Source organism: Bactrocera dorsalis, chromosome 2 (assembly GCF_023373825.1).
Source record: "Bactrocera dorsalis isolate Fly_Bdor chromosome 2, ASM2337382v1, whole genome shotgun sequence".
NCBI classification, from domain to species: domain Eukaryota; kingdom Metazoa; phylum Arthropoda; class Insecta; order Diptera; family Tephritidae; genus Bactrocera; species Bactrocera dorsalis.
The window spans coordinates 20,434,520-20,461,110 of NC_064304.1; the positions used below are offsets into that span (position 1 = coordinate 20,434,520).

Sequence of the window (26,591 nt, forward strand, 5' to 3'; positions counted from 1 at the left end):
TCGTAACCGAGGTATTTTTTTGTTTTTCAGATTTTTGATTTCCTCACTTACCTTATTAAAGGTACAAGTATTCTCAATCTGTACGTTTATTGCACAAGGTCGCTGTTTTGTGTTTAAAGATGATGGTTTCACTGTAGGTTAAATTGATTGCAGAATGATCCGTGTTAAAGTCATAATCCTAATTTATTGACAAATAGTTCCGAGATATTTTACCGACAGTAAAAAAATCTATCAGGTTTGGAATCTTTTCGTTATCGGATGGCCGATATGATGGTAAGCTTGTCGAGAATGCAGAACTCCCGTGTAGTGCTTTATAGAGCTCTCTCTCCTTTATAATCCTTAATTTCGTTTTTATTCATATGTTTGGATATGTCTGGTATTAAAAAGATATTTTTCAAGCTTGCATAAGCGATTTTGTAAGGAGGTGTTGAATTCGTCTTGTTTGTTAAGCTTCTGTTAGATCTGTGATAAAATGCTGTTATTGGATATATTATCGTACCAGAGCATCCGCTCACGCGTTGCTGTGGTATACATTTTATACTTTTATTCATATAAGAAACTATTCAATACAGTGAAAATCTTATTTTATCCATCAATGGATGGACCATATCAGTCGCCATTTTTCAAAAAAAAAATTTTTCGTGTTCGCTGAGGTAGGAACTATAACAGCATCCTTACTGATTCAGAATTTCTTTTGAATTTTTTTTTGTCAGTCCACCAGGAGAGTCAGGATCAATGCCACCAGGATGCGCCATTTTTTTTACACCTGTCTCTACCCCCTCTAATTATTTTATTTTTAATATTTTTTTGTAAAATTTTTTTTCTGTATTCTTAAGATATCAATAAAAACACCATAAAAAATGGATACTAAAAACATTTTTGGTTTTTTTTAAATAAAATTCAAAAACCTGCCCAAAATTTAATTTCTAGAGTAGAATACCCCTTTAAGTTTAAGCTTCTGTGCTTTTTTTAAAAACTTAAGGAACCTCGAAATAACTGAGAAAAATCTCCCGACATTGGGGGTACTTTTGTATGTTCGGAGCTCCGTAGCGCTTTGCGAAGACCAATACACTTCCCAAGTACTGCATTTAATCGCAACTACTGAGATATTTGGGACTGGAATAAATTTTACACATAGCCAGTGAAACTCGAGTATTTTTTGCTATAGATCAAATATTGTCATTTATTTTGCAAGAACAAATAATATAGTTCTATACAATTCGAGTTGATTATAAAAATTTCACTTTGCTTATCTACAAAAATAAATCGTCGGCAAGAGAGCATAGGTCGTAAGTAAACATCTGCAAAAAACCCAAATCAAAAATGATGTCGGCATTCGTACCTACGATTATACATACTTGTTTATATTTCAATGTTTAAAAGCTTAACTGGTAATAAATGTAATCATAACGAAATTTAACCATGCGACTTAATCATATGTAACAATAATTCTTTGAGCTAGTGAAATCTCAGAAAAGCTAAAGACTTCAATCAACCAAGATTTGAATATTTACAAATATTGATATCGTTTTCACATTTGTTTCGAAGAAATACCTAATAAAAGGCAAGAGTAAGTGTATGGAATTAAAGAATCATACGGCAATAAAACTAAACTTACTTCGATATATATATATATAAATATATATAGTATAAATATATACAAATTGAGAATCTATAAGTAATATACTCGTATATAAAAGTAAGAACTCTGGTGTAAAAATGAAATCAATTAATTATAGAATGAAATAAACATGCTTTAACTAATGGAATTGTTAATCACTTTACTAGAAAGCTTAACTTCATTTAAGTGGTTTTGGGTAATATAACTTGAAATCGATCTCACCTTCTTATCAGCATTTTTAAGTCTACGGTAATGCGAATTTTAAACAATTATAGCAGCCTTTCGGAGTCGGATTTAATGAGCTTATTATTTATGGAACCAGTATTTTTGATGACTTTGAATTGGATCACACCAATTTTTTGTTATTATAAATATAGTGATAAGGAAATTGTATACAAATAGGTATTGTATGTATGGTATATGCGTGTAAAGCATCCAAATTGCACATAAAAGACTAAATTTGCAAACGCTTCTTTTTGATTATAAAATGTCGAACGACTTCGAACAAACTTTAGTAAAGATTTGGAAATCTATTGGCAAAGTTGAGGCACAATTTTTCTCTCAACAAATAACAAAGTCAAAAAAATTCTATAAAAATGAAATTCTTGTGCTATTTCTTGATTATCGTGTACATTAGCATAGTAACCACAGATCATCAACGTATAGATGTTCCAGACCCCAATTATCGTTCCTTTATTACAAAAACAATACCAATCTGCCTTACAAATCATCGCGGAGAGTGCGTTGAATATTATCACCGTGCAAGGAATAATCGAAGAACCACACTCAACCAATTAAAACACACATAGGATTATGTCGCAATATTAAGTGTTATATCATTTGTGTAACAAAATTATAAAAAAGAAAAAATAAAAATAAAAATAATTTGGCGTTTTTAAACTCAAGTGAATTCCTTTGTTAAAATTCCTGAAACTTTTTTAAAGACACCTCACAGAGATATTTTGTTATTTTCATTAAATGGGCTTATTAAAATTAAGGAAACAATGAGGTGATAGCTTTCTTGTTTTTTTTTTTTTCAACAATATACAACGGTGAAACATATTTGTATTTGAAAGCTTTGGTGCAGTTGAGTCAAAGTTTGTGTGTGTCTCTCGAAAAACCAAAAGCAAAAAAATATTTTCCATACCAGAATTTTATTTCTATCGTTCAGTTTGTATGGCAGAAATATGCTATAATGATCCGATTGGAAATTTTTTTGGGTTTTGTAATAATGCATTGAATAATAATTCATTTAGTTAAAATAGTTTTTCAAACAAAACTTAATTTCGATCGTTCGAGTTGTGAAGGAAGTGTGCAACAAATCGAAAGAAGAGTCATGGTTACATCAACTCAGCTGGTCACGCTGATCACTTATATAACATATCTATTTCATATGGTATCCTACCTTTCCCTCCGAGTGTTTCAAACTTGAGGGCAAACATAGTACAACCTGTTCATGGAATACAAAGTAGATTCGTGTCAGCTTGGGAGGAGGTTATTTTGACAACTTGTCGCGGCCATGTTTGTTTACGGATTTGTGTCAAATATTGTCAGTGGGTTCAGTAAGGTTTTCAGTTTCGTCATGTCACGTTTCATTTTGGTACATTGTTTGAACATTTTCGAAGATTACTACACAAGCTCACGTCCTTAGGTGCCTTTGATTTATTATTATCATTTAAAAATCATCTTCTCACATGAGGCTCATTTCTGGCATAATAGCTCCGTCAACAAACAAAATAGTCGCATTGAGGTGAGTCATATCCTTCTGTTGTCCAAGAAATGCAACTGCATTCCCAAAAATCTAACTTTTTTTGCGAAATGTGGTATGGCCGAATTATAGGGCCTTATTTTGGTTGAAATGTGGCGGAAATGTCTCTATCGTCAAAAACCAACATTATAACACGATGTTGAGCGATTTTTTCCCCAGATTTGGCGGCTGGTTAATGTCGAGAAATAGTTCAGTCAAAATCTTGCGATTTAACGCCTCTATATAAATTTCTCTGGGCGTATGTTAAATCTAAGGTTTACGCCAAACAATCAGCAACGGTCGAGGAGCTCGCAAGCAACGCTGCACCGGGCCATCGAAAATTTACGTAAACGGGTGCAGATATGCAAACGTAACATTGGTGGCATTTGACCGATATTTTGTAAAAATCGTAAATGTTATGAATTTATATGCAATTAAAAAGAAGAACCTATTTTCACCGAATTTAAGTGTTTTATTTCAGTTTAACATGACGTCGTTCTTGTTGATAGACCTTTTACATGAGATCAGATATGAATAACATATATAACTGCCACAAAAAAATAGATGTGTTTCAAAAAAATAATAATTAATGAGAGTACACCAACGTAAACAAAAATAATCACAAAGATCGTGTGTGCCAGTGTTATCTCTGTAATGTAGAACCTCAAGTGAAGCAAATTTAGTTCAGACTTGAAGGCCTCTGTGCACAGTTAAAATTTATTTTTCGCCGCTCATTTGGAAAAAAAACAACAGACATGAAGCTTATATACGTATTAATCTTATAGATTTATCTCATAATGGCAGCAGAAGGAAAGGTTCTAAATGCTCATAACACTACCTTGAGAAATTATGCTGTTTTTGTATCCACACCAAAATGTAAAAGTTATGATCATCGTGGACAATGTATTGGTGGAAGCTCGAAATAAAAGGATGTTTAAAAATGTATAGGAAAATTAAAATTAACACACATCTTTATAATCAATAATCACTTCGTTGGAATTTAGAACTACGAACAAAAATTATATATGTACATAAATATAAAATTACAATAGTTATTAGACGTTTTCAAATAAGGAAAAAATAAATGTAGTCCTTAATAAAATTGAGTGATGCTATAGTTATATTATTTAGATCTTTATTCAAACAATACATTCTAAACTTATCCTTTAATTATAAAATAATATCGTAGTCTACACGAAATTTTCATGGGCAAAACTGGAGGCGTTCTACATGATGCTGGACGAAAAATTGTCGATATTTCAAAGTGAGATAAATTTAATTTTTAATATAATTTGTGATAAAAATAACTTTTGGTTTAGACAAAGGATTACCTATATATTTATGAAATTACTGAAAAAGGAATGCAAGAGGTGAGCATGGTTATTATGGATATTCTAGCTCGACATCGTCTAATGGCCATAAGTGACAAATATTCTCCTTTAACTCAGAGATACTTTAAGTTTGGAAGAAGATTTCTAATAAGAGATTCCACGATGATTAGCAATTTAAATACATACGACACAGAAATTCTCATAAGAAGATTATGCTAGTTAAAGCGATATTTTCTAGGAACGAAAACTTGAAACTGCTCTCAGCTTCCGGTCAACATTTTTTAATTAAAGATGACGCACTTTCTCAACAAATTCTTTATACCTACTCAAAGACGAATTTAATCTTGCTTATTATGTACATACATATATATAATAGTATATGAATTTATCTTCGAATTTCGAAGTTGAGTCTATTGAAAGCATAATTACGCAGGAGTTCCATTTAATACATTATGGATGTTTAAGCAAATATATATGGGAAATTACGATTTCAAATCGAAAATATTTATAATATAATAATATTATAGCATTTTCATCACTTTTGATTTACTCGCCGCGGGAATTAAGAACCTCTACAGAAAACTGGTTTGTATTATGTAATGACAAGAAAGCTGTGAATGATGTATGTATGTATATAAAGACTTTTTGAAATATATTAATTATTATAAAAGTAAAATAAATAGGTAAAAATATAAAAAGTAAACAAGTAAAAATTAGTGTAGGAATTTATGTATTCCAAAGATAGCCGAAAATATTCATGGTATAGGGAAAGGGGAATCATTTCACTCCAAATGTAACGCGTGTGGGTCGCGGGCAGTAATGAAAAAATCAAAATCACTGGATCGATTTTAATAACTTTTTCGGTGAGTGACATAGGCAATATATTTTATACCGGCCGAGGCCGGACGAGTAGCGGGCCGCAAGTTTTTACGAGGGCTGTCCGATAAATAACCGACCTCAACGTGAAACTAGCGGCACATCTGAAAAAAAAAAGTTTCTACTTCAAATTGCGCATATTATAATAGCTACTCGCCAAAATTTCAGAAATTTATCTTGCGCAATTATCTGTTGACAGTCGTTTTTGTGAGTCTATTTCGGTGATTTCCCCAAAATGGAAAAAATTGAATATCGAGCTGTAATTAAATTTTTGTTTTTGAATGGCAATACGCCTTCACAAATCAAAGATGAGTTGGACTCTGTGTATGGTGACTCGCAACATCGTTTACCACCGTAAAATTTTGGACAGCTGAATTTAAACGTGGTCGCAGGAGCTTAGAAGATGATGAACGTCCTGGGCGTCCAAAAACTGTAACCACTAACGATAACATCGCCAAAGTTCATCAATTTGTACTAGACGACCGCCGAATTAAAGTTAGGGAAATAGCTGAGATTATGAAGATGTCAAAAGAAACTGTTTGTCACATATTAAATCAAGATTTGGGCATGAGAAAGCTGTCCGCGCGTTGGGTGCCGCGTTTGCTTACGCTAGACCACAAACGTGCGCGCATGAACATTTCCAGCGCTCTGTTGGCTCAGTTTGGAGGCAATAAGACCGAGTTTTGGCGCCGATTGATAACTGTAGACGAAACTTGGATTCATCATTATACGCCCGAAACAAAAAACCAAGCCCCAAAAAAAAACCTAAAGCTGTGTATTCGGCTGGGAAAGTGATGGCGAGTGTTTTTTGGGACAGCCACGAATTGCGGTTCGAACTGCTTGACCATCCACCTTATTCACCGGATCTAGCACCAAGCGACTTTTTTTTGTTTCCTCAACTTAAAACTGCGCTCGGCGGCCAGAGATTTTCGTCAAATGAGGAGGCAATCTCTTTCGTGAACTCTTATTTTGCAGACAAAGACGCCAAGTACTATTTGGAAGGGTTGCAGAGATGGAAGCATCGCTGGGAGAAGTGTGTGGAGTTACAAGGAGACTATGTAGAAAAATAAAAAAAAAAATTTTGAAAAAGTCGCGTGCATCATGGTTAGGTCGGTTATTTATCGGACAGCCCTCGTATATACAACGTTCACATTTTTTCTGTAGTGTATTCAGTATCAGCATTGCACACATGCGAAGCCGGAGCTGGTCGCCAGTACAAAATAAAAAACTGTCTTCAGTTTTGGATATAATAAATAATGCTAAGATTCCAATCCAATAATTCTGTAACTGAAAGTGCTTAATCTGAAGCGACGCTGCATTCACCTCCATCTGTGATCTGCTATATTGATACATTCTCCGCGGTTTATCTTCCAAGTTTCCACAACGAAGTTAGTAACTGGAGAAATAAGGAAACCGCGGGAAAAGCAACGATACTCCTCTCAGCCCTGTGCGAATTTAAATTTACAATTTGGAGCTTTTTGTGTGAGTCTTTAGAGAGAATCGATCGATCTGACAAATGCATCAAATATGATAGATACGCTGCTTGTAACGTTTCGAAATCGAAGACAAAACGTTGAGAAACATTTTCGATCTATTTATTCATGGCGGCAGAACAAAAAGTTGACGAAGAAAAACAAAAAATCCGCTTTTTTAGAGAAGTATTGGATGGATTTCAACTAAGTTTGCTGCTTTCAGAAAAAGTATGTGTTTTGAAAACCAAAGAAACGGAAATTCTTTTTGACTACTCGATAGTTAGATTCAAAGGCCTTTTGGATAATGATAACGTCTTGTGACGTTTGAAGTTCAAAGGTGTACTTGATCAGTGGCAGTGCCATTGGAGGCAAAAGCAAAAGTCGAAAGACAACAAGTGACCGGCTACTGAATTGGAATTGAAGAACTGTGGTGCAAACCGATACCCCAAAGTTCATAGTTTTCCACGTATGTTCTATACACTTCCTGTGACGAATGCGAGCTCTGAACGCTCTTTTTCGACACTTCGCCTTCTCTTAAATGGCTTGGAAATGTTATTTAGCACCATCCTTCTGCTGCCGTTACTAGATAAATATATAAGATTAAAAAGTATATAAGCTTCATGTCTGATGTTTTTTCCAAATCAGCGGAGAAAAATAAATTTTAACGGTGCACACAGGCTTTCAAGTCTGAACGAAATTTGCTTCACTTGAGGTTCTACATTATAGAGATAACACTGGTACACACGAACTTTGTCTGATAATTTTTGTTTATATTTGTGTCCTCCCATTAACTACGTATTATTATTATTATTATTTTATTTTTCAAACACATTTAGTTACATATTCATATATGATTAAGGGTCCTCCAACAAGAACGACGTAATGGTAAAGTAAAGTAAAACGCTTTAATTCGGTCTTAATAGGTTCTGTTTTTTAAATGCAGATTATTTGTGATTTGAAAAAAATGTCGACCAAATGGCCACCAATGTTCCGTTTGCAGATCTCCCCAGCGAAACTAATACAGAGGGGTTAAATCGCAAGATCTTGACTGGACCATTTCTCGACATTAAAGAAACGCCAAATCTGGGAAAAAAAATCGGTCAACATCGTGTTATAAGGTTATCTATTGACGACAATGACATATCCGCCTCATTTCCTTCGAAATAAGGGCTTATAATTCTGCCATACTACAATCCACAACAAACGGTAGATCCTTAGAGATGCCAGTACGTTTCCTGGACCACTTGTGGATATGACTCACCTCAAAGCGACAGTTTTGCTTGTTGACGATGCCATTATGCCAGAAATGGGCCTCATCTGAGAAGATGATTTTTAAATGAAAATAATAAACCAAAGCCAACAGAGAACGTGAGCTTGTGTAATAATCTTCGAAAATTTCCAAGCATTGTACCAAAATGAAACGTGACATAACAAAATGGAAAACCTATCTGAAAGCACTTACAATATTTGACACAAATCCGTAAACAAATATGGCCACCACAAGCTTTCAAAATCACCTCCTCCCAAACGGACACGAATCTAATTTGTATTCCATGAACAGGTTGTACTAAGTTTGCCCCCAAGTTTGAAACACTCGGAGGGAAAGGTAGGATACCATATGAAATAAATATGTTATATAAGTGATCAGCGTGACCAGCTGAGTTGATGTAACCATGACTCTTCTTTCGACTTGTTGCACACTTCCTTCACAACTTGAACGATCGAAATCAAGTTTTGTTTGAAAAACTTTTCTAACTAAATGAATTATTATTCAAAGCATTACAACAATACCCAAAAAATTTACAATCGGCTCATTATAGCATATTTCTGCCATACAGACTGAACGATAGAAATAAAATTCTGGTATGGAAAATATTTTTATACTCTCGCAGCAAAGTTGCTAAGGAGTTTTGTTCACATAACGGTTGTTTGTAAGTCCTAAAACTAAAAGAGTGAGTATAGGGTTATATATACCAAAGTGATCAGGGTGACGAGTAGAGTTGAAATCCGGGTGTCTGTCTGTCCGTCCGTCCGTCCGTGCAAGCTGTAACTTGAGTAAAAATTGAGATATCGGCCCACTGCCACGCCCACAAAATGGCGGAAACCGAAAACCTATAAAGTGTCATAACTAAGCCATAAATAAAGATATTAAAGTGAAATTTGGCACAAAGGATCGCATTAGGGAGGGGCATATTTGGACCTAATTTTTTTGGAAAGTGGGCGTGGCCCCGCCCCCTACTAAGTTTTTTGTACATATCTCGGAAACGACTATAGCTATGTCAACCAAACTCTACAGAGCTGTTTCCTTCAGGCATTTCCACATACAGTTCAAAAATGAAAAATGAGAAATCGGATAATAACCACGCCCACCTCCCATACAAAGGTTATGTTGAAAATCACTAAAAGTGCGTTAACCGACTAACGAAAAACGTCAGAAACACTAAATTTTACGGAAGAGATGGCAGAAGGAAGCTGTACCCAGGCTTTTTTTAAAAATTGAAAATGGGCGTGGCGTCGCCCACTTATGGACCAAAAACCATATCTCAGGAACTACTCTACCGATTTCAATGAAATTCGGTATATAATATTTTCTTAACACCCTGGTAACATGTACAAAATAGGGACGAAATCGGTTACCAACCACGTCTTCTTCCAATATAACGCTATTTTGAATTCCATCTGATGCCTTCTCTGTATAATATATACATTAGGAACCAATGATGATAGCGGAATAAAACTTTACATAAATACGGTATTTGAGCTGAGGTATCCCTTGTGGAAAAATTGTCGTGATAGGACTATAACTTTTCAAGGTCCCTGATATAGAACACGAAGAACTCAGTGCCTAACCTAACCTAACCTAATTTTTCACCGAAAATATCGGTAAATCTCTCAGAATTTAATTCTAATTAATTTTACAGCAAAATAAAAAAATATGTAAATGACGGATAATGAAATCTCGATTATCACTTTATCATGCGAGAGTATAAAATGTTCGGTGACACCTGAACTTAGCCCTTTCTTACTTGTTTTTCTTTCGGTTTTTCGAGAGACACACACAAAATTTGACTCGAATACACCAAAAGCTTTCAAATGCATACTTAATTTGTTTTACCGTTGTATATTGTTGAAAAAAAACCAAGGAAGCTATCACCTCGTTGTTTCCTTAATTTTAAAAAGCTCATTTAATGAAGACACTAAAACAGCTCTGTGAGGTTTCTTCAAAAAAATTTCAGAAATTTTACCAGGTGACTTCACTTGAGTTTAAAAATGCCAAATTATTTTTATTTTTGGTTTTTCTTTTTATAATTTTTTTACATAAATGATATAACACTTAATATTGCAACATAATCCTGTATTTGTGTATTTTAATTCGTTGTGTTTGGTTCTTCGGCTATTATCTTCGCACACGGATATAATATCCAACGCACTCTCCGCGATGATTTATAATGCAGTTAGGTCTTGTTTTGCAAATAGCACACCTAACTATTTTGTAGTATAAACCACATCGTCCACATTGAGCACTAATAGCTGCTATGCTAATGTACAATATAATCAATAAGTACATGAATTTCATTTTTATAGAATTTTTTTGACTTTGTTATTTTTTGAGAGAAAAATTAAGCTTCGACTTTGCCAATAGATTTCCAAATGTTTACTAAAATTTTTTAGACGTTATACATTTTATAGTAAATTTGTCAATTTAGTTGATTTACACGCATATACCATCCATGCAATACATATGTGTATACAATTTCCTTATCACTATATTTATAATAACAAAAAATTGGTGTGATATGAAGCTAAAATCGATTTCAAGTTCTGCCTAACTTAGCTAAACCCCCTTAAATGAAGTTACGCCTTCTAGTAAAGTGATTAATAGTTCCATTATTACACCAGAGTTCATATTTTTAAATATATTCTTATACTTATATATTTCTTATATACTCTCTATTTGCATATATTTAAACATATATATATGTATATATCGAAGTAAGTTTGGTTCGTTCGCCGTATGATTTTTTAATTCCATAAAGTTACCCTTGCCTTTTATTAGTTATTTCTTCGAAACAAATTTGGTCTAGCTTCCTCATCGATACACCGTCCGCGATGATCAAAATGTTGGCATCCCAACCGAGGTCTACTTGCTATCGCCATATTATCCGTATGCATGAGGTAATTTAATGATATTTGCAACTGTGGCGAAGCCCTAGATTTGTTTGTCTTATAATGCCTTTTTTTCTTCGATTCCTTTTTGTTTCTTTTCTCTTTTCCTAATAAATTCGGTGAAGCACTGCGAGCACATGTTATTAAGAAATTTCTATAAAGCAAATGAAAAAACTGACAGCTCAATTGTAAGAGAGGTAAAAAAATGTCCATTTAAAAAGGCTCCGCAGTTGATAAAGGATCTTGGGTTACCAATCTGCTTAAGAATGATCGCTCGTCGCCTGAATGACGCTGATTTATGCAGTTACCGACCAGCGAAGAAATCGCTATTAGCAAAAGTAACCAACTTAAACAATTGCATTTCGATTAAAATCATATAGAATAGCCGATAAGCAAGTGGAAAACCGTGCTTTTTAGTGATGAGTACAAGTTTAATTTAGATGGAGTGTGTTACGTGCAACGCTAGTCAAACATATTTGTTATGTTATGATCTGAGGAAACTTTTCTCCTTCTTGTTTGGGGCCGCTTCATCGTATTAATGATACCATGGATCGGTACGTTTACACAGACATTATGAAATCCATAATGTTGCCCCATGCTGAATGAGAAATGGCACTTAATTGGGTCTACCAACAGGACAATGACCAGAAGCTTCCGGCAAAGAGTAGTATTTTATTATCACATTTCAGTTGCAAATGTTTTGTCCAATACTTTTTATATGACACATGCCCTCTTGCCGACGATTTAATTGTGGAGATAAGCGAAGGGAGATTTTTATAATCAACTCGCATTGCATATAATTTTACTATTCACTCTTGTGAAACAAATGAAAATATCTAGTCAATTAATTCAATAAAATGTACAAAAACTTCACATATGTACATATAAATAATTTACAAAAAGATATCCATTTAGAATTTATTCTTACAAGAGACATTTTATAGTAGGCTTTCAATATTTAAAAATCTCCAGTTAAAATTTTCCTCATGTTTTTTGAATTTGCTTATTAACACTGAAATATAGTCCCCAATACTGTATAATGGCCTTGAAAATATTTTCCTTGTTCTTCCGAATAAACTCCCATGCAATCTTTAAATTTATGTTTAGAGACATTGCTAATTCGATGATGAAGTAATTGTCCGTGTTCAGCACGTCATAACTGTCAGGTTTTTCTATTATAACGTTTTAAATTTGAATTATCTATATTTCGACATTGGAAACATCAAATACCATTCGGAAAGTGAAGCTTCATGTCTGTGTTTTTTTTTGTCAAATAAGCGGAGAAAAACAAATTTTAACTGTGCACTGAGGTTTTGAATAAATTTGCTTATTTAAATATGCTCTGTTTTTTAATTGCAAATAATTTCTGATTTATACCAAATGTCCACCAAAATTCCGTTTGCATATCTCCACCCGCTTACGCCAATTTTCGAAGGATGCAACTGCGATTCCTGAACCACACTTTTTGCATTGTGAAGGGTGACGAGAGACAAACAAAATTTTAGCAGGTAAATTCACTTGAGTTTAAAAACCAAATAATATTTATTTTTTCTTTTTATAATTTTGTTACATAAATGATGAAACACTTAATATTGCGACATATTCCTATGTGCATTTGGGTTGGGGTTGATTATCCTTCCACGATATCCAATGCACTCTCCGCGATGATTTGTGAAGCAGTTTGATTTTATGTTTGCAACTATTAACCGTATAGGTTCTATAGCTGCTACGCTAATGCACAGGATAATCAATAAATAGCACATGAATTTCATTTTTATAGAATTTTTTTGACTTTGTTATTTATTAGAGAAAAATTGTGCCTCAACTTTGCAAATAGATTTTCAAATGTTTACTAAAGTTTGTTCAAAGTCGTTCTACATTTTATAGTCAAAAAGAAGCGTTTGTTAATTTAGTCTTTTATATGCAATTTAAATTCTTTACACACATATACCGTACATACAATACATATTTGTATACAATTTCCTTATCACTTTATTTATAATAACATAAATTTGGTGTGATCCAATTCCAAGAAATCAAAAATACTGCTTCCCAGAAAAATGTTGATATCGCCTTATGTGTGATGAGCTCATATATTATACATATGTATATAACAAGCAAAATTAAATCCGACTACGAAGAGTTGCTGCAATTGTTGAGAATTCGCATTACCATTGACTTACTCGTAGAAATGTTGATAGGAAGGTCAGATCGATTTCAAGTTATATTACCCAAAACCACTTAAATGAGTTACGGTTTCTAGTAAAATGATTAACAATTCCATTAGTTAACGCATGTTTATTTCATTCTATATTTAATTGATTTCATTTTTACACCAGAGTTCTTACTTTTATATACGAGTATATTATTATAGATTCTCAATTTGTATATATTTATACTATATATATTTATATATATATATATCGAAGTAAGCTTAGTTTTATTGCCGTATGATTCTTTAATTCCATACACTTACCCTTGCCTTTTATTAGGTATTTCTTCGAAACAAATGTGAAAACGATATCAATATTTGTAAATATTCAGATCTTGGTTGATTGAAGTCTTTAGCTTTTCTGAGATTTCACTAGCTCAAAGAATTATTGTTACATATGATTAAGTCGCATGGTTAAATTTTGTTATGATTACATTTATTACCAGTTAAGCTTTTAAACATTGAAATATAAACAAGTATAATCGTAGGTACGAATGTTGACATCATTTTTGATTTGGGTTTTTTGCAGATGTTTACTTACGACCTATGCTCTCTTGCCGACGATTTATTTTTGTAGATAAGCAAAGTGAAATTTTTATAATCAACTTGAATTGCATAGAACTATATTATTTGTTTTTGCAAAATAAATGACAATATTTGATCTATAGCAAAAAATACTCGAGTTTCACTGGCTATGTGTAAAATTTATTCCAGTCCAAAATATCTCAGTAGTTGCGATTAAATGCAGTACTTGGGAAGTGTATTGGTCTTCGCAAAGCGCTACGGAGCTCCGAACATACAAAAGTACCCCCAATGTCGGAAGATTTTTCTCAATTATTTCGAGGTTCCTTACGTTTTTAAAGAAAAAAGCACAGAAGCTTAAAATTTAATGGAAAATGTTTATCATCATTCGAAAGACCATTTTTTCGTATTTACTTTTTGAAGCTTATTGAATGTTGGCCGCGGCTACGTCTCATATGGTCCATCCATTGATGGATAAAATAAGATTTTCACTGTATTGAATAGTTTCTTATATGAATAAATGTATAAAATGTATACCACAGCAACGCGTGAGCGGATGCTCTGGTACGATAATATATCCAATAACAGCATTTTATCACAGATCTAACAGAAGCTTAACAAACAAGACGAATTCAACACCTCCTTACAAAATCGCTTATGCAAGCTTGAAAAATATCTTTTTAATACCAGACATATCCAAACATATGAATAAAAACGAAATTAAGGATTATAAAGGCGAGAGAGCTCTATAAAGCACTACACGGGAGTTCTGCATTCTCGACAAGCTTACCATCATATCGGCCATCAGATAACGAAAAGATTCCAAACCTGATAGATTTTTTTACTGTCGGTAAAATATCTCGGAACTATTTGTCAATAAATTAGGATTATGACTTTAACACGGATCATTCTGCAATCAATTTAACCTACAGTGAAACCATCATCTTTAAACACAAAACAGCGACCTTGTGCAATAAACGTACAGATTGAGAATACTTGTACCTTTAATGAGGTACATAAGTGAGGAAATCTATAATCTGAAAAACAAAAAAATCCCTCGGTTACGACCTGATTACTGCAGAGGTCCAAAAATAGCTTCCCCCAATAAGAATAGTAAAAATTACCAACATTATTATGGCGGCTTTTCATCTTAATTACGTGCCAACTTATTGGAAAATTGCTGAAGTTATCCTGATTCAAAAGCCAGGAAAACCTGGATATGATATATCTTCTTACAGGCCCATATCACTTCTACCGATAATATCGAAGCTTTTTGAGAAAATTCTCATTAAACGTCTCAATAAAATCATATAACGAAAAAAGATAATTCCAGACTGATGCGCTGAATTTCGAGCTAACCATTCTACGTTTGATCAAAACCATAGAATTACACACATTATTGAAAAAGCGTTTGAGGAAAAAAATTCTTTTCTACCGTATTTTTGGATGTTGCAAAAGCGTTCGATAAAGCTTGTCACAAAGAACTGTTTTTGAAACTGAAACTGATTTTACCCAAACAGCATCATGAGAACATAAAATCGTATTTATCGTCGCTACTTTCGCGTTAAACAAGGAGACGAGTACTTTATTCTTAGGGAAATAAGAGCAGGAGTTCCACAAGGTGGTGTGCTGGGTCCTCTCTTTTATATTTTTATTCACGCGTGACCTGCCAGTAGACAATACATACAACAAGATACAGCACCTACCAATTTTCATAGACGGTGCACGACTACCGTACTTTAACTTTACTAAATTCTTAGAAATCTCGCTTGACTCTAAGCTACGGTGGAAAGTTCACGAAAAAAAAAACAAACAGAAGGAGCTGGACATGCGACTCAAATGAATTATATAATTGGTTAATTGGTAACAAATCAGTGTTATTCATCGAAAAAAGGTTACTTATCTACAAACAAATACTCAGACCGATATGGAGCTATGGTGCACAACTCTGGGGATGTACTAACGCAAATAATAAGAAAGTCATCCAATAATTACAAAACAAAGTACCAAAACTAAATGCCAAAGCGCTTTGCCAGCGGTTAACGCAGAACTATGAAGAATTGCAGGAGCACATACTACAAGAATGCTATAGCATTGTAACGAAGAAGTAGCCATGTTAACTTCTATAGATAGCCCACCAAGACGACTCAAACGCCTCAGGCACAGCAATCCTTCAAATAAGCCAATATTCTCCTAGTAGTTTTGTAATTATACGTTTAATCATATTCAAGTTGCTTGTTAGTCCTTTCTTTTATCTGAACTAGTTGTATTGTATTAATAAACACATTTGTTCTTCCGTGTTCTTAATGCTGTTTTGGCGCAACATCTCGCGGGAACCGACATTATATGGACGAGAAAATCAAAAGTAGTAAATAAAACCCAAGCGCAAAACAAAATTTGTTTTTGTTAGTCTGTGTAATTATGCTTTCAATAGACTCAATTTCGAAAATTAAAGGCAAATACATACAGTCATTTTTGTCATACATGACCATTAAACGATGCCGAGCTAGATCATCCATTATAACAATGCTCACCTCTTGTACTTATGTATATGTATATTGTACCATTATTTTACATTTACACTTTTCTGAACATTTAATAATCATTGCAGTTTTATATTTATGTCTATTCTTTTCGTTCGAAATAAAAATTCCAACAAAGTCATTATCGATTATAATGATGCCATCATATTAAGTCTTAATTTTCCTATAAATTTTTTGTATTTGTTTTATTTAGAGCTTCCACCAATACATTGGCCACGATGGTTAACTCTTTGACATCTGATACTTGGTCTAGATATAAAAACAGCCTTAGATGTCTTGGTAATGTTATTTAGTACAATATTTTCTTTTGCCGTTACGAGACAAATACATAAGATTAATAAGTATATAAGCTTCATGTCTTTTGTTTTTTCCAAATGAGCGGCGACTTTTTTTTTAACTGCGCGCAGAGGCTTTGAAGTCTGAACAAAATTTGCTTCACTTGAGATTCTACATTACAGAGATAACACTGGTACACACGAACTTTGTGATGATTTTTGTTTACGTTGTTCAATAGACAAGTATTGTACATTATTTTATTTTTCAAACAAATCTAGTTTTTTTTTGTTGCAGCTACATATTCATATCTGATCTCATGTAAAAGGTCTATCAACAAGAACAACGTCATGTTAAAGTGAAATAAAACACTAAAATTCGGTGAAAATAGGTTCTTCTTTTTAATTGCATATAAATTCATAACATTTACGATTTTAACAAAATATCTGTCAAATGCCATCAATGTTACGTTTGCATATCTGCACCCGTTTACGTAAATTTTCGATGGCCCGGTGCAGCGTTGCTTGCGATCTCCTCGACCGTTGCTGATTGTTTGGCGTAAACCTTAGATTTAACATACGCCCAGAGAAATTTACATGGAGGCGGTAAATCGCAAGATTTTGACTGGACTATTTCTCGGCATCAACCAGCTGCCAAATCTGGGGAAAAACTCGGTCAACATCGTGTTATAACGTTATCTATTGACGATAATAATATTTCCGCCTCATTTCAAGATAAATAAGGCCCCATAATACCGTCATACCAAATTCCGCTACACACGGTAGATGCTTAGGGATGCCATTACGTTTCCTGGACCACATGTGGATATGACTCACCTCAAAGCGGCTATTTTGTTTGTTGACGGAGCTATTATGCCGGAAATGAGCCTCATCTGATAAAATGATTTTTAAATGAAAATAATAAATCAATGCCAGCAGAGAACGTGAGCTTACCTAATAATCTTCGAAAATTTCCAAGCATTGTACCAAAATAAAACGTGGCATGACGAAATGGAAAACTTTACTGAACACACTGACAATATTTGACACAAATCCGTACAAAAACATGGCCACGAAAAGTTGACAAAAGCACCTTATCTCAATTGGTAGACGCGTATATCTTTATAAAAAAAACTTTTCAGATCGGATGACTACAGCATATATCTGCCATCCAAACTGAACGATAAATATATAATTTCTGGTATGGAAATCATTTTGATTTGTGAAGGGTGTTCCAAAGTAGTTTAAAAACTTCAAATTTTTTTATTTTTTTTTTTATAATTTTATTACGCAAATGATACAATATTTAAGATTGCGAGATAATCGTATAAGTATTATAATTCATTGTTTTTGATTCGGACTACTATCCTATCCACGACGTATGCAGTTTCCGCGATGATCTTTTAGCAAGCAGATTGGTATTGTATCGCAAATAATTCTAAATATTAGATAGTAATGGTAATCGTAATCGCGGTCTCCACAATCTATACTTCGAGCTGATATTTCGTTTTCTTGATCCTCATCATATTGAGCACTTATATCTGCCAGAATTTCGTATTCTTGATCCTCATCACATTGAGCACTAATAGCTGCTATGCTAATGTACACGATAATCAATAAATACATGAATCTCATTGTTTATAAAATTTATTGTTTTTGGTAGTTTTTGAGAAAAAAATTGTGCCTCCACTTTGCCAATAGATTTCCAAATGTTTACTAAAGTTTGTTCGAAGCCGTTCTACATTTTTTAGTCAAAAAGAAGCGTTTGTCAATTTAGTCTTCTATATGTAATTTGAATGCTTTACACGCATATAACATACATACATACATACAATACATAATTGTATACAAGTCCCTTATCACTATATTTATAATAACATAAATTTGGTGTGATCTAATTCAAAGTCATCAAAAATACTGCTTCCCAGAAAAATGTTGATATCGCCTTATGTGTGAGGAGTTCATACTTGTAGTTATATTATGTATAACAAGCAAGATTAAATCCGACTACGAAGAGTTGCTGCAATTGTTGAGAATTCGCATTACCATTGACTTACTCGTAGAAATGTTGATAGGAAGGTGAGATCGCTTTCAAGTTCTGTCCATCTTTCCCAAAACCACTTAAATGAGTTACGCTTTCTAGTAAAGTGATTAACAATTCCATTAGTTAACGCATGTTTACGTATTTCATTCTATATTAAATTGATTTCTTTTTTACACCAGAGTTCTTATTTGTATATATATTATTTACATATTCTCAATTTGCATATATTTATACTATATGTAAGTATAACGAATTCAATTTCATTTCCATAAAGTTACCCTTGCCTTTTATTAGTTATTTCTTCGAAACAAATTTGGTCTAGCTTCCTCATCGATACACCGGCCGCGATGAACAAAATTGCTAAGACCACATTATCCGTATGCACGAGGTAATTTGTTTGAAAATTCCCATCCGTGGCTACCAGAGATACGCAAAAAATCAGTAAATATAATGATGCCACTTAATTTATCGTTTTTGTTGTTGTTGTGAGATTCAGAAAATAATAAATATAATATAACAATCGTGCTGATCGAATGCTCATTAAATTAAATATCTGCATAACTAAGCTTGTAAGCTTTGTAATTTATTTTTGAAAACGGGATTAAGTGAGTATATCAACATTTTTAATTTCGAGATTATGGTTCATGCAAGCATTTGGCTTGAAATTTCACTAACTAAAAGAATTATTGTTTCGTATTCAAAGTGGTTTCGGGTTCGAATCTAGCTTAATCTCATACTTGGCTTCGTTATTAACTGGGTGACAGACAAAAACCACCTTCAAAGCCCTTTGGAAACTATTTCATGCTGAGGTCTTTCCTGCTACCCCTCGTGGTCATGAAGAGCGATGCTTCAATATGCAAGTGAGTTTTGTCTTTTAAGTCAATATTATCGCACTGAGATCATTATTTTACTTAAACTACTATTTTCAACCAATTAATATTCAAAAACTGGAGTGTGCCAACCACAATAATTTCTAAGAGAAACGATTAAATCGCATGGTTAAATTTTGTTATGATTATATTCATTATCAGTTAAGCTTATAAACATTTAAATATATATAATCCATTTATACGTATGTCGACATCATTTTTGCTTTGGGTTTATTTGTATATGTTTACAGTAGCAGACAAAACTTTTTCAACTGGAGCGAAGTCCTAGATTTGTTTGTCTTATAATGCCTTTTTTTCTTCGAATTCCTTTTTGTTTCTTTTCTCTTTTGTTCGTTTCTTTTTCTAACAATATTGAGGATGAATTGGCCAGAACATTTACTGAGCATAATTTCTGCCCTGACTTTTTTGCGAAAATACGTTTTTATTTAAAATTTTTTACAAAAAAATAATGGGTCCTAATAAATTCGGTGAAGCACTGCGAGCACGAGTTATTAGTGATTATTATAACGGAACTTCTCAAAAATAAATTTCTATATAGCATGTCCATTTAAAAAGGCTCCGCAGTTGATAAAGGATCTTGGGTTACCAATCTGCTCAAGAATGATCGGTCGTCGCCTGAATGACGCTGATTTATGCAGTTACCGACCTGCGAAGAAACCGCTTATTAGGAAACGTAACCAACTAAAACGATTGCAGTCCGATAAAAAAGTAGAATGGCCAATAAGCAAGAGGAAAACCGTTCTTTTTAGTGATAAGTCCAAACTTAATTTAGTTGGGGTGTGTTAAGTTCGACGCCCACGAAACAAGAGTCTTAAAAACTCATATTGTCTAAAAACGCTCAAACATATTTGTTATGATGGTATGGAAATATTTATCTGCTTCTGGTTTAGGGCCGCTTCATCGTATTAATGATACCAAGGATCGGTACGTTTACCGAGGCATTATGGAATCATGCAGAATGGGGGAAATGGCACTTAAGGGGGTCTTCCAACGGGACAATGATCCGAAGCATACAAGGTCCTCAAATCATGATGAATGAAGTGGATGTAATGGAATGGCCTCCACAGTCCCCAGACCCCATAGAAAATTTAGTGGAAATTGTAAAAAAAAAAAATTATCGCAGTAATGTGGCAAATACTGATCAATTTTTTCAAAGACCTTGGAGGTATGGATATTAAAGCATACTGCAAACCAGATACTGAGAGTTACGAGTATGCTACAAAATGCTTAGTTTTTCTTTTATTTTTTTAAAAACAATATACCGTTTTCTTTGAGTTGCAATTGTTTCGTCTTACTGAATATAGATGTTATATCGTTTTTTATATACTTTAAACAGAGGAACTGAAAAATTTTAATAAATTTGCTGTGCCTAAGTTCATCAACATCCAATATTTAAAATAAACTTAAAACAGCAGGTCTCCGGCAATTATTGAAAGTATTTTACTATCATATTTCAGTTGCAAATGTTTTGTCCGATACTGTTGATATGACATATGCTCTCTTGTCGACGACTTACTTGTGGAGATAAGCGAAGTGAGATTTTGTTAATCAACTCGCATTGCATATAATTTTATTATTTACTAGAAAACGCTCGAGTTTCACTGTTGCGATTGAATGTATATCAGTATTAGGGAAGTGTATCGATTTTTGCAATGAGCTACGGAGCGCCGAACATGCAAAAGTACCCTGTCGGAACATTCTTCTTAGTTACTTCGAAGTTCCCCACTTTTTTAAAGAAGCGAGCTTGTCCGCATAGATTTTAGACTTTACATATACCCACAGGAAAAAGTCTAACGGTGTGACATCATACGATCTTGGTGGCCAAGCGACCGGCCCAAATCGTGATACGTACAACCGTTAGGTGAACAAAACTATAATACCTTATAGCAATAGGTTTCAAGGGTATACAAATTCTGCATTTGCATTTATGAACAAAAAATGTATCGAATGCCATATTCGCCGTGGCCAAAGCGCAAAGGGCCATAAATCTTTCGAAGAACTTTTCTTTCACAATCTCGCAACGTCGACTCATCAGATGTTGTCATCGTCCAGGCCCCTGCACCATTTAGCAGGACGGGAATAATGAGTGACTTATAGAGTTTTGATTTTGTTCGTCGAGAGTGGACTTTACTTCTCAATTGCCTACTTATTTCGAAGTAGCACCTTTTGTCAAGGTATATACTGCGTTGGATTTCGAGGCTGACGTTATAGTTGGTGTTGATACTGGTTCCAAGATAGACAAAATTATCTACAACTTCGAAACAATGACTATCAGTAGTTGTTTAATGAGATATTGGTCTTATCTATTCTGAAGAAAGCAGAACTAACGGCGCGGTTGCTAAGGCCAATGAGATCAATGTCATCAGCATACACCATCAGCTGTACACTCTTATAGAAGATTGTATCTTCTCGGTTTAGTTCTGCAGTTGAAATTGTAACTTACTTATAAATATATGCAAATCGGGAATACATAAGAAATATATATAAAACTATACATATAGAAATATGAACTCTGGTGTAAAACTTAAATCAGTCAAATATAGAATGAAAAAACCACACGTTTACTAATGGAACTATTATTCACTTTACCAGAAGGCGTAACTTCTTTTAAATGGATTTAGCTAAGATAGGCAGAACTTGAAATCGATCTCACCTTCCTATCAACATTTTTAAGTCAATGGTAATGTCAATTCTAAACAATTGCAGCAGCTCTTCGGAGTCGGATTTAATGCGCTCATTTTCTATGGAAGCATCATTTTTGATTACTTGGAATTGGATCACACCAAATGTTTGTTATTATAAATATAGTGATAAGGAGATTGTATACAAATATGCGTTGTATGTATGTTATATGCGGGTAAAGCATTCAAATTGCACATAAAAGACTAAAATGGCAAACGCTGCTTTTTTGCTATAAAATGTAGATCGGCTAAAAACTTTAGTAAACATTTGGAAATCTATTGGCAAAGTTGAGGCATAATTTTTCTCTTAAAAACTAGCAAAATCAAAAATTTCTATAAACAATGAAATTCATGTATTTATTGATTATCGTGTACATTAGCATAGCAGCTATAAGTGCTCAATGTGGACGATGTCGTTACAAATACATATACTACAAAATAGTTAGGTGTGCTATTTGCAAAACAAGACCAAACTGCATTGTAAATCATCGCGGACAGTGCGTTGGATATTATTACCGTGTGCGAGGATAATAGTCGAAGAATCAAAGACAACGAATAATAATACACATAGGATTATGCCGCAATATTAAGTGTTATATCATTTGTGTAACAAAATTATAAAAAAGAAAAAATAAAAATAGTTTGGTGTTTTTAAACTCAAGTGAATTCACCTGTTAAAATTTCTGAAATTTTTTAGAATAAACATCACAGATATATTTGTTGTTTTCATAAAATGAGTTTATTAAATTTAATTGGGTGACAGCTTGCTTGTTTTTTCAACAATATACAATGGTAAACGAAATTAAGTAAGGATTTGAAACTCTTCAGATGAAGTTGAGTCAAAGTTTGTGATTCTCTCTCAAAAAAACCAAAAGCAAAAAATATAATATAGTAAAAAAAATCGTTAACTACGCTAGAACAGCCCCCACAATTCAAAATATTTTCCAAACCAGAATTCTATATTTATCGTTCAGTTTGTATGGAAGAAATATGCTATAGTGATCCGATATAAAACTTTTTTGGATAGTGTAATAATGCTTTGAATAATATAATTCATTCAATAAAAAAAGTTTTCCAAACCAAAACTTAATTTGTTTAAAGTTAAATGACAGCTATAAGCTATAGTGGTCTGATATCAGCAGACCCAAGAAATGAGCAGTTTTTTGGGAGAAGAAGGACGTGTGCAAAAAATTGAGAGACTAGTTCGCATATATAGAGACAGACGGATATGGTTAAATCAACTCAGCTCGTCACGCTGATCACTTATTTATCATTTTTGTTTCATTTGGAATCCGATGTTTCCTTCAGGATGTTTCAAACTATAGGGAAAACTTAGTACAACCTGTTCATGAAATAAAAATAAAGAAAATAAAAATTAGATTAGATCTACCAATTGGGTTGACGTTACTTTGACAGCTTGTGGCGGCCATATTTGCTTACGAATTTGTGTCAAATATTGTCAGTTTGTTCAGTAAGGTTTGCCATTTCATCATGTCATGTTTCATTTTGGTACAATATTGTTTCTTTTTTATGATTTAGAAATCATCTCCTCAGATGACGCTCATTTCTGGCTTAATGGCTTCGTCAGCAAACAAATTTTGTCTCTATTGAGGAGAGTCATATCCACGTGTGGTCCTAAGCATCTACCGTGTGTAGCGGAATGTGGTATGCCGGTATTGTGGGGCCTTATTTATCTCGAAATGAGGCGGAAATATTATTATCGTCAATAGATAACGTTATAACACGATGTTCACCGATTTTTTCCCCAGATTTGGCGGCATGAAAATATCGAGAAATGGTTCTGTCAAAATATTGGGAATTTACGCCTCTGTGTTAATTTCTCTGGGCGTATGTTAAATCTAAGGTTTACGCCAAACAACCAGCAAAGGTTGAGGAGCTCGCAAGCAACGCTGCACCGGTGTTTTATTTCACTTTAACATGATGTCGTTCTTGTTGATAGACCCTTTATGAAATTATATATGAATATGTAGCTGCAACAAACAAACTAAATGTGTTTGAAAAATAAAATACTAATACAATACTTGTATAGTTAATGAGAGTACACCAACGTAAACAAAAATAATCACAAAGTTCGTGTGTACCAGTGTTATCACTGCATTGTGGAACCTCAAGTGAAGTAAATTTAGTTCAGATTTGAAAGCCTCTGTGCACAGTCAAAATTTGTTTTTCGCCGCTCATTTGAAAAAAAAACGACATGAAGCTTACATACATATTAATCTTATGTATTTGTCTCGTAACGTCAGCAGAAAGAATGATGCTAAATAACATTACCAAGACACATAAGGCGGTTTTTATATCTAGACCAAGTATCAGATGTCAAAGAGTTAATCATCGTGGCCAATGTATTGGTGGAAGCCCTAAATAAAACGAATACAGAAAATTTATCGGAAAATTAAGACTTGATATGATGACATCATTATAATCGATAATCACTTCGTTGGAATTTTGACTTCGAACAAACAAAATAGACAAAAATATGAAATCGTTATCGTTATTAGACGTTCAGAAAAGAATAAATTTATAATGGAATTGAGTGATTCTGCAGTTATATTATTTATGTTTAACTTAAGCTTTAACTTATAATGTAATATAATGATTTTGTGGGGCAAACACAGGAACTGAATATTGTACTGGACGAAGAATTATCGATAAAATTTTAAATATAATTTGTGATTAAAATAACTTTTCATTTAGAGAAAAGAAATATATAATATATACTCGAAAAAAAATGTTTTGCTCCAATAGCCTGCCGAAGCTTGTACAGTGTTATTTTAAATATAGTGATAACGAATATGTAAATAAGTGATAAGATCAACGAGTGAACCGTTGGGACGCCAACAAACTATAATCACTTAGAATATGGTAGACTTCTTAGTTACACTTTACTTGCAATGGGAAAATATGAGTGAATGCATGATTATCAATTATCATGGAAAGTGCATTGGAGCGCAATGGAGTAACCAGAACACAAATAATTTTAATTGAGTAAAACATAATAAGAAAATATTTTTAAATATTCTATATTAAACGAAGATTATTTTACGTTTTGTAAATATTTAATCAGTTCTGTCAACAATGATTATGCCACAATAAAATTTCTACAAAGTCTTAAAAGGGTCTCATCTATGCATACTTGTTTATTACAGCCATATATATTTCTTAAAATAGCTCCAATGAGCGAAAGTTGAGAATTGTTTAATTACCACTGCAATATGTAATCTCAATTGGAGTCAGTTCAGTGAAGACTTGAAGGCCTCTCTGCACAGTTAAAATTTATTTTTCTCCGTTCGTTTGGAAAAGAATCAACAAACATGAAACTCATATACTTATTAATCTTGTGTATTGGTCTCGTAGCGGCAGAAGAAAGTATGGTACTAAATAACAAGACCAAGACATTAAAGGCCGTTTTTGTATCTAGACCAAGTGCCAGGTGTCAAAGGATTAGTCATAGTGGTCAATGCATTGGTGGAAACCCGAAATAAAACGAACATAAATACACATGTGCGGGAAAAATTAAACTTTACATGATGACATACATACACCATGATAAATTTTGTTGGATTTGTTGACTACGAACAAAAATGATATAAATATGAAAATGAAATAAAAATTGCATTGGAAATTGCTTGCCAATTATATTTAAATAAGTAATTCGGTATTGTCAAAATGTAATTAAATCAAGACTTTAATAAAATCCTGCAATTCTGTAGTTATATTATTTGAATTTTGAATAATAACAATATTTGAATTTATTTTGAGATATTCGTGTTTAATTTATAATACATTTTTATTATCCACAGAAATGTAATTTCGTTCGTTCTCACAACGAATAGGCAATGACAGAAACTTAGAAGGCTTAGACTGCTGATCACTGAATAGGCTTGGAACGAGAATAACAATGAAATGGCTGAAAAATAATATTAAGATAAATATTTAATTATAGTAAATATAAATATATAAGTTGGGCGTGATTGTAATGAAAATTTTAGCTAGATATATAATGGCAAACATGATCGTATCAAAAATTCTTCTTAAAAGTCTTTAAAAGTTACATATATGGCTTGTCAAACGTGTCAAAAGAACATACTTTCCTAGCCACGGTCTGATATCCCGATTGCCGTAAAATTTTCGGATTTTTAAGCAAACGAAAAGGCCAAGGAACTGCCGGACGGCTAACAAGATCTCGCGAAAT

The 26,591-nt window shown here is 33.3% G+C and overlaps 2 long non-coding RNA genes across 2 annotated transcripts; both read left to right on the forward strand.

Annotated features, from left to right (window-relative positions):
- The first annotated feature begins 1,849 nt into the window (after positions 1–1,849).
- LOC125776186 (uncharacterized) lies at positions 1,850–6,667 on the forward strand. The gene is made up of 2 exons (XR_007421486.1): positions 1,850–4,632; positions 4,688–6,667. It is a non-coding gene; the product is annotated as an uncharacterized LOC125776186 (long non-coding RNA).
- Positions 6,668–21,994: 15,327 nt separating this feature from the next.
- Positions 21,995–25,895, forward strand: LOC109579807 (uncharacterized). Its single transcript, XR_002183984.3, has 2 exons — positions 21,995–23,854; positions 23,918–25,895. It is a non-coding gene; the product is annotated as an uncharacterized LOC109579807 (long non-coding RNA).
- The last annotated feature ends 696 nt before the right edge of the window (positions 25,896–26,591 follow it).